Here is a 10,509-nt window from a genome sequence, read left to right on the forward strand (position 1 = left end):
GCAAAAGAAGATGAAAGTAGAGTGACACAGGGAAGAAAAATAGCTGGTGCAATGAAACCTTGATAAGAAACAGAGGCTTGAGTGTTGCAGCTGCACGAGGCTTACATGAAGGAGTGTTAGTGCCAGCTTTAACAAATGGATGTGAGACTGGTGTGGCATGAAAATGAAAAGTCAAGAGAAAGAGCAGTGGAGATGGGACTGCTAAGGAATATATTTGGAGTACAGAGGGTGGATAGGATGCGAAATAATGTGATTCATGAAAGCCGTGGAGCGAGGAAGTTGGTGGACACCAGAATTGAAGAGAGTGTACCGAGATGGTATGGTTATGTGGAGAGAATGGATAACAATAAAGTGGTGAAAAAGGTATATCTGAGTGAATTTGAAGGAGGGAGGAGGAGAGGTAGGCCAAAGAGAAGGTGGAGAGATATGGTGGATGAGTGTGTGAGGAAGAGAGGTTTGGAAGTCGGTGAGGCTAGGGAACTGACGAGATCGAGCTGGCTGGATGAATGTTGTGAGGAGAAGTGCATGATCAGGGATTTGGCACCCCTTTTTAACGTGGCAGCGTCCAGATTGACTCAATCGGATATGTTTATGTGAAGCTACAGATCGTGGTGAATGTTTTTGGCGTACCTGATAGAGCCAGGATTCCACAGGCTTGAATGATGAGTGAGTGGAAGCGTGGCCCATTGGATTGGGTAAATTTTGGCTGTCTAGGCATTGCTACTCCTCACCCTGCCCTAGGGTGGGAAAGGAGGTCCGAATGATGATGATGATATATATATATATATATATATATATATACAGTATATATATATATGTATACTCTCTCTCTCTCTCTATATATATAGTAGTGGGATGTAGGGGTTTGGATAACACCCCATCTCTCAAATGGGAATTGGGGTTTAGAGATATATCAAAGGTAAATAGATTATGATGCTGCAGCTGCTGATGTTGACGGAAGTGATGATGATGGATGAATGGTACTCTGTTTAAGTTCAGTGGATATCCAATTATGGTTCAGCTTGTGGTTACCACACATTCATATATTATGAAGTTATTGGCCAACTCCATGCTGCCCTTGTTGTTAGCTGCTTTTTCTTTCTTTTTTTCTTATTTAATTGTGGCAGGCACTTCTGATCTTCAGAATCAGTCGATTCTGACCAGACTTGGACACAATGACCAGCCTGTGATGTAGTTGTGTCCACAAGGTTTTGGTTGGTAGGCAACCACTTGTTACCAAGCTAAGACCAAAAAACCTTCTTTTTTTCTTACCTTTACATTTTGAGCTGTAGAAGCATTACTAATGGGTGTGGAAAGCTCTAACTTCTTTAGGCAAATTCTTGAGATCATTCCCTATTGGAAGTGTGCCATCCATTTTTTCCCTATCTCCTCTATATTTCAAGTGGCAACCTTGTGAAGATTGGCCTCAGCATCCCTAAAATTCTTGTGTAATTGTGGCAGGCCTTTCCACCCTTTGGTATTAACCGATTCCGACCAAGCTTGGACACAATGACCAGCCTGTGACATAGTTGTGTCCACAAGGTTGTGGTTGCTGGTAACTGCTCATTATCTAGCAACAGCTAAAAACCTACCTTATTTGTACTTTTACGTTTTGAGCCATAGAAGCATTACTAATGGACGTAGAAAGCTCTGACTTCTGTAGGCATAATCTTGAGGTCATTCCCTGTCGGAAGTGTGCCATCCATTTTTTTCCCTCTCTCCTCGAGTTTTTGAGTGGCAACCCTGCAAAGATTGGCCTCAGCATCCCTAGCAACCAGTAACTGTTTTCAAAACAGTATCTCCGTATTTCCCCAGTGGTGTGATAGAATTGAATGAAAGTTTGCATGCTTATAGACACTGACTAGTACTACAACTTTCTAGATACACCTCTGTGCTACATTGGCCATGTCAAGGGTCAAAGGTCATCAAATTCGAAAATGGTGAAAATAGCTAAAGTCACGACTATGCTCGCATGAAATACTAAGGCTCTGAAGATCATTAAGCCAAGGCCATGATTTTTGGGTGGAATGTTGCACTGGAGCACCTCCATACAAAAATGAAGTTTAGTGTCAAAACTCACTTCCAGTCACTGGCAGCGCCACCTAGAAGTTGTACCTCTGGTGGTTCATTCCATGAATTTCAGGTTCCCTAGCTCCACAGTGGATGAATGGAATCAAATGAAACTTTGCATGCTTATAGATGATAATGATTACTACAAGTGTGCTTCGTACATGCATGACCTGTATCTGGTAGGTCAGGGGTCAAAGGTCATCAAGTGCAGAAAATATGAAAAGTGCCAAAATTATGACCTTGCTTGCAGGAAATGCTAAGGCTCCAAAGATTATTAAGCCAAGGCCATGATTCTTGGGTGGAGTGTTGCACTGGAGTACTGTACCACTGTACCTCCAAAATGACTTTGTGTCAAAACTCACTTTGATGGCTGACAAAGCTTGGTTTGCTTAAAGGTGGCCATTGTCACCTACCGTCTTGTTTTTATAATGGTTGGTCACTGTAGATGAGCCCTTTGAAGTTCTGGGATTAGGTGATGGGCTTGATAGGTAGCTTTTGTTATTTATGATTAAAATTTGCCTATAATTCCTCCATTATTGGTATGTCTGTGTGCCTGACCATGTCTGTAATGTGAGTGTCAATTATTTTGTCACATGTTGTAAATAAGGAGGATGTTTGGGTATTTAGAGTGTTAGTGGTTTTGTATTGGGGTAGGCTGAGATGATTCGGACATAAGAGTGAAGGATTGTACTGTATAAATCTGAACCATGGAATGGAAAAGCCCCTGTGGGCAGACCAAGCAAAATAGACAAAATATTGAATGAGGTTCTGAATGTAATTGAGTAATGGATTCCTAACACCAAATATCAGAAACTGTATGGCATTAATTCAAAGCAAAAATATGTGACTAGCAAAGGAACAGAAATGGGAATGATGTAGAAGTTGTTTTGATGAAGAAGTGATCTTGGTGTAGAAATAGTCTTGGCATAGAAGTGGTCTTGGTGTTGAAGTGGGCTTAGCGTTAATGTGACTTGGCAACGAAGCGGCTTGGTGATGAAGCGGCTTGGGGATGAAGTGGCCTGATGATGATGTGGCTTGATGATGAAATGGCTTGATTGATTAGTTGGTTGAAAGGCATGACCCAGGGAAGGAGGAAGGATCAATGGCAATGGGAGGTCCTTAAACAGTTCATGACTTGGAACCAAATGTCTAACCTGATAGGAATAGAGGGAAACTAAAGTGCTGAAAAAAACACAGAATCATCAAGAAGAGAAGGAGGAGAAAAGAGGAGGACAGTAAGGAGAGAAGGATTAGAGGGAAATAGGCTCTGCAAGGTTCTGAGAAAGGACTTTAGGGTTTGGGAACACCGTCAATGTTGTGGGAAGCCATGCAGCTTGAAAAGTAGCCACCAAATGAACAAAGTTTAGCAGTGTTAGCTTGGCTGTGTTTGTCTGTCTTTATTAATGTATTTGTCTCTGTCTATTTGACTATTTTGGAAAGTATATCTGATTATCTTTTGTGGCTGTGACCAAAAGTCAGCTGTATCCTGCCCTAAGTGGTACTTTTTCATCTTACCCCACTTAGCCTTCAAATGCTCCTAACCCTTGCTACTCAGCTGCAATTATTCATTTCATTTTGATCCCCCCTCTTGCATTAACCCCTCACCTGTATGCTGACTTAACTACAGTCCTTCATTTCCTCCCACTCCAACCTCCTTCATGTACTCCTCAACCTTGCTCTGACTTGGCTATGGTCAGTCATTTGATTTCACTTCAACTTCAAATACATATTTCACTATTCTGGCCTTAGCACATTCAGTATTACTAAGAGCTGTTAGCTTTAGCTTCTGTGTTTGTGTGTACTTAATGACATGCTGGGAACCTGACATTCAGTACAGATACCTATCCTGTATTTAGTTGGGAGAAAGGTTAGGATGATTTTAATGGAAACCAGTGTGTGTTTGATTAGTTTTGTGTTGTTTATTTTGTTGTGGTTCCAGTGTTTGATTGTTTGACTGACCTGTCCACCACATGAGGGGAGAGGTACTGTGGATGAATCAGCATATGATTTGATGACATATCAAATGCCTGTCATTATGCTCTATATGATTGATGTCGTTACTGAATATGAAGTGTAGTACTGTATATTTATGTGTATGCTGTGTGATGCTAACTACCACTTGTGCAAGCAGCCTTAAAACTCAACACACACACACACACACACACACACACACACACACACACACACACACACACACACACACACAAATTACACATCTTTTCATCTCATTTGACAAAAGATGCCATAAGTAGGGTTTGATGTGTAGTCATATATTGTATTAATCTGCTGAGAGTAATACAGTAGACTCAAATTATGTTACCTTTTAATGGTCTTTCCTATCAAGTCCACAGTAAATATCAGAAAAGTTACCTGTTAAAATTTCATTGCCACCTATAAAGCTGATTTTGCCAGTTTCCCCTAATTTACAAGTTTGAAAAAAGTTGATATTATGGAATACATCTCTCATAATGAAGACTTCCTGCTCTGTCCATTGTTTGATGTTGAAGTATAATACAACAGAGTAAATTAAAACTGAAAATGGCCTTTGATGTGTTTAACCACCTGAATGTGGTGTCATCTTGTAAGTGTTTGTCCTACACTTACATAATTTTATTCAGCTTTATGAGTTTCTGTTGTGGTGAAGAAGTTGGTTTTATTCAACACCTCTATGTTGGAAACCTAGGTTGAACAAAATTTTCTGGTGGTAGAAAAGAAAAAATAACTTTATTGAAGGGATTAATATAGTAATCCCAAGTGTCAGTGGAACGGTTTGTTATGAAGTACAGTGATCCCTTGGGTATCACACATTTGGTTGTAGTGGTTTTCATTATCACTGGTAGATGAAAGTCTGCACTCCTGCTCTTATCGTGCATATTTGGGATAAAAAACTTTCTTCTTGTGCACCTGAGCTGGTTTCTGCTGACAACAATGGTGCAATATCTGAGGTTTCTAGTGGCTTTGAAGGATTCAGAGATGATGCCATACTTGAGGAGTTAATTCCAAGTGATGGAGACCATTAACCCACGGATTGCGAGCCACAGCTTAGGCTGTGCTGGCCGTGCATCACTGTTAACTACTCCACCCCTACGCAGACTTATGGATGGCGTTACGCAAAGATGGAGAGAGATTTTTTTCTTTTCACCAGATGATGCCCTAGATGATTATCTTCAAATTTATAATAAAAACTTTTTTTTTTTTTTTTCACTACATTATGTAAGCTTACATGGCCCTATGCAAAGACGGAGAGAGAGAGAGGTTATTTTTCTTCACCAGATGACGCCCTGGATGTTCATCTTCAAGTTTATAATAAATGAAAACTTTTATTTTATTTTATTTTATTTTATTTATTTACTTTTTTTTGCGCACCATGTGGTGGGATAAAAAAAGGTAATTCCTCAATCCATGGGTTAACTCTCCACTCCCTAGCCTTAGAACCTTTTACCACAAGCCCATCTCAGGTCTCTTTATGGTGCATGTTTCTTCCTTATTGTGCCCTTTTCATAATTTTCTGTTAACCTAACCATGCCCAAGTGTGTTTCAGATACTTAACCATAACAGTATATATGTATTTAGTGAGTATTAATTGTTGTAAAGTGGAAAATTTGGGTTTACAAGTGGGGTGTCCAGTACCTGTTAGAATAAATCCCATAGGTTCTGTGCATCCACTGTCGTGCAATTTCACTATCATGCACTAGGCGTGGTACCAATTATATATGATAACCAAGGGATCATTGTTGGTTGAAATTAGCAAAATATACAATACAAAAGAAACAGAAAAGCAGTATTTGACTGCTAGGGTTTAGCACAGGGGAACTAAATTGTCTGGTACTGACCTCATTGAAAGACCCAATCTCTTCAAAAATTGGAGTGAAAGGGATACTGTTTAATAGAAATCATGTAAACAGCTCAGAAAGAAGAACATGAAGTAATGGCTCAGAAAAGACGTGTTAGTTTTCACAAATGTGCCCCTAATTTAACATGAAAGAGTAGTGTTTGTCTAGAATGTGTCATTGTAATTTAACATGAATTGTTTCCAAAGCAGTGTTAAGTTATTCATACTATATCACAACAATTTAAAATCTGAGTGGTTCAAAAAGCAGTGACTAGTTAATGTACTGCTGTAAGCCAAGATACTGTACAAAGCATGTGTGTGTGTGTGTGTGTGTGTGTGTGTGTGTGTGTGTGTGTGTGTGTGTGTGCAACAGTGTGTGCCCTTTTTTTTAAATTTAACTACAAAACTTTGCACAGTGGTAGACCTCCACCCAGACCAGGTTTTATGCAGGGTTGGACCATGAGATTCCCTCTGGAGGTCCCAGCCAGTGTAAAGTATCTCTGCTAGTTTAACATGAAAGAATGATTAAAAAAGCATTGTTTAGATATCCAGAATACAGTACAGTATATTGCTATAACTTAACATTGTTGAATAAATTGAAAAGTAATGGTTAGCTAACCAAAGGATACCACTAATGTAGAGTGAAAGAAGGTTTACTTATTGGGAATATATCATTGTAATTTGGTGTGAAAGAGTGGATTAATCAGCATTAGTTGTCCAGGATGTGCTGCTTATTTACCATAAGAGGGTATTATTATTATTATTACCGGTATTATTATAATAATAATTATTATATATTACTATTATTATTATTTTTATTTTATGGATCATTCTGTTGCTCATAAAAGCAATGGTAATGGAAAATACCATATACACTATTGTAATTTAACATGAAATAACATCTTGTTTCCCAAATGTGTTACTGTGATTGCGGAGCACTGTGGAATATTTCCAAATGTGCCACTCTTGATAAAGCAAGAAAATGAAAGTCGGACAAGAAATATTTTGTACTCACGGCAACTTTGGAGTTCCTTCAGAGGGCAATGCCATAAACATAATATGAGATGTTCAGTGGAGAAACTCCAAAGGTGACAGGTGTCCAAATTCCATATTCTGTCCTTCATTTTCTCAGTTTCAGTTTTGATGCATTTGGAGTTACACCACAGCTCCTCAGTTTAACATGAAAGATATTGAAAAATGCAAGTTCAGTAATCCACACTGTACTACTGTAATTTATGATGTGTATCAGTCCAGCATTCAGTACAGGTATTTCAGAGCTTAGTAATGCTGTAGGACAGAGATGTGGATGCAACAGACTGAAAATAATTGGTGTATTTGAAAAGTAATACTGTAGTTAGCTTTTTAATGTGCAGCAGTCCAGCATTGTGAATTTTAGAGTGACTGCAGATGCCTTTTTGAGTGAGGTGTGATTGTAATAGTGACCAAAACATCAGTATACATGTATTTGTACAGAGACAGAAATATTGGTTCACTTCATGATGACAAAATAATGAAATGTTGAATAATGACTGGAAGTCCGAGGAATCAGTTGTCAGTGCCAAACATAAAAATATTGTTTCATAATTGGCAAGAAGTGAATCATTAATTTTGTCCAAAGCTGTCCATATTCTAGAAATGACAGGTGGAATTGTTTTCCAAGACATAGTGTTTATCCATTTGAATCCCCAAGAGGCAGCTGGAGGGTTTTCAGTACTGTAATGTCACCATGGATGTAAGTACTAAGGGGATCACATAACTTTAACTTGGTAGCTATGAGGAGGTATTAACTCCGTTGTTCTTGCCACCATTAACTGATTTTGCAAAAGGGAGATGTCTTGCCATGGAAGGGTTGATGAAGACTTATTTAACCTCTCCAATTTGAAAAATTTGTCCTTAGGTGAATCAAATTGTGTTTTGAGATAGCAAGAACAGAAATATGAAATATATTTGAAATACAGCCATTGGCTGGGAACCTATTTTGGGTCCTTACACTTCACCAGTAATGTTGGATTAGCTGTTACTGTTTTCTACTTCTTGGATTATATAATTGGCCTGTCAGGTAGGGAAAATCATATACTCATGTTATTTCCTTTATGTTGTGTTTTGTAAATAATCAGAGTTCTTTATTGTGCTTGTATATTGAGAGCTTTGTTGTATCTTTATTTGTGTTAAATGTTAGTGTAGAAGGTGATGTGTTATTGTGTTATTTTTCAGCAACAGTGACTGTGTTGGAAGTGTGCTTGTGGGGTCTCTTTACTAAACCTGATCTTGTCATATCATCATTGTCATCATAATCATCATTGCCAACATAATCATCATTGTCAATGACTTTTCATCATCATCTTGTAACACATACTTGCTCCTCCATGACAGAACCACCTCAGTTCTGAACAGTCACTAATTCTGATGACCAACACTCTTAATGATGCCAAACCTGATGCAATCAAATCTATTCTAATATAATCTCAACTAACCTAAAGTAACCTAACCTAACCAAACCAAGCCCAACCTAGCCTAAACCTACCAAACCTACAGTGGAATACCCTGCCCTACTGTAATGCATCTCTTACTCTAACTAAACAAAATCACACCAAGTCAGACCAAACCAAACCAAAGCTAGCCTGATTTGACCTAGTACGATCATACCAATTCAGACCAAACCAAGCAGAAGCTAACTTGATTTGACCTAACATAAACAAGCTACAGTATAAAACTTCTTCCAGTCCAATTTTTTTCTGACATTTATTGATGTACTGTACCTGACCTAGCTCTGTCTTAGGATTTTTTGACAACTGCTAACCAATAAAATATAACCTGCTTTGAACTGAATGTGTACCATCCTAATCCAACTCAAGTATCTTAATCCTATCCTGACAGTACAAAAACTGACCATTTCTAACCCAACTAAAGCTGTGTCTTAACTTAACAGTACATAACCTAACCTATCTTTTTTCTTCTTCTTCTTCCTTCTAGTTTGCTTTGATCTTTTCTCATGCCATATCTCATGTCATCTCTCCATTCCTTGCCTCTCCTATCCCTTTCCCTCCTCTCCTGTCCCCTCCCCTTGTTTCTCTTTCCTTTCCTCTGGTATCTCCTCTCCTCACCTCTTCTCTTCTACCTAGCCTAAACTACATTACACTAATCTCTCACCATTTATCCCCCCTTGTTTCTCTTCCCTCTCCTCTGGTTTCTCCTCTCCTCACCTCTTCTCTCGTACCTAGCCTAAACTAAATTACGCTAATCTCTCACCATTTATCTTGCAAAATAAATGTAATTAAAGCTTACAGATGACCAAGATATGAAAAACTTAGTGACCATTGTACAGCAAGAGTTCATTATGTCAGTTATTAAAATTTTAATGATACCTGTGAACCTGATTTGCCTGTATTCACCAATTTAGAGTACCAATTGCAGTTTATGTAGAACATTGAGATGTTTCAGAAGACATCCCTGATAAATGGGGTCTGCCTGTGATCTGTTGTTAAAGTAGAGTTTTTCCCACAAGCACACCATCTCTCAGCAACTTCCACATATACGGAAATGTATTACAGAAATGAAAGTCCTGTTGCATCTCGTACTTTTCTGTCCATGGACTCGGAAAGTTATTCTGATGATTATAAAGCAAAGAACACATATAATGCTGATACTTGACTGAATAAAGTCAACAGTGCTGATAGCTGCAGATTCATCAGACTTTCAAAGTCCATAGCAGAAGAGGCAGTGGGACTTTTGTTACTAATAGTAATGTATTGTACATATATACAGTATAACCATTCCCTCAGTGCTACATTGCTGTGACTTGTCCATGTGTATATATATATATCACTGTAAATATGATGTGGATGGCATTCAGTCAAGGTTTCAAATATATTTTGTATGTTTCATGTGGGTTGTATGTATGTGCTCAGATTTCTCACTTGTATTTCACTGGTCATTCAGAAACTATTTCTGCGTTCATGTTTTCCTTTTTCTCGTATCTGTCCTATTTTTTTATACAGTATAACATCAGGAGCCAGGGGATGCAATTTTTTTTTCTTTTACCTGCATGAGATTACCCAGCTTGAAAAGAGACTTTGCAGACTGGATGGTGAGATGTAGCCTTCATTATGCCCTTTGAAACAAGAGGTTTTCCCAAGCTGAAGTACCGTAGATTGTTTTTTTGAGAGCCATACCGTAAGAAAAGGAAGAAGACATACTCGTAGTGAAGGGGATAAATGGGAATTAGGGTTAGGATAACAGTTATGATTCATTGTGAATCTTCAGTCCTGCCTATTTCTTCTGAATTAGCAAGAGTGAGTGAGGATAATGATGATGATTTATGGTCATACTCCCTTTTCTCAAATTAGTGAGGGAGGAGGTAAGAATGCTGAAAATTATGATGTTTAACCTTTTAAGAAATCTCATAGTAATCAGGGTGCCACCAGTTGGTTTTATATAACTTTGGAATGAAACTGAGGAACCATCTTGAACAGTGAAGGAATTAACCAAAGTCTATATCAGACCCCACAAAATCAGTCTCTTCTAAGCAGAACGAAATCATCTGGTGGTAACAAGAATAAAACAAACACTAACGACATCAAGTAGAAAGATTTAAGATTGTTTCCCTG

The sequence above is a fragment of the Coenobita brevimanus genome, chromosome 65 (genome assembly GCF_032717465.1).
Source record: "Coenobita brevimanus isolate Jiangsu-jjx chromosome 65, ASM3271746v2, whole genome shotgun sequence".
Lineage (NCBI taxonomy): Eukaryota > Metazoa > Arthropoda > Malacostraca > Decapoda > Coenobitidae > Coenobita > Coenobita brevimanus.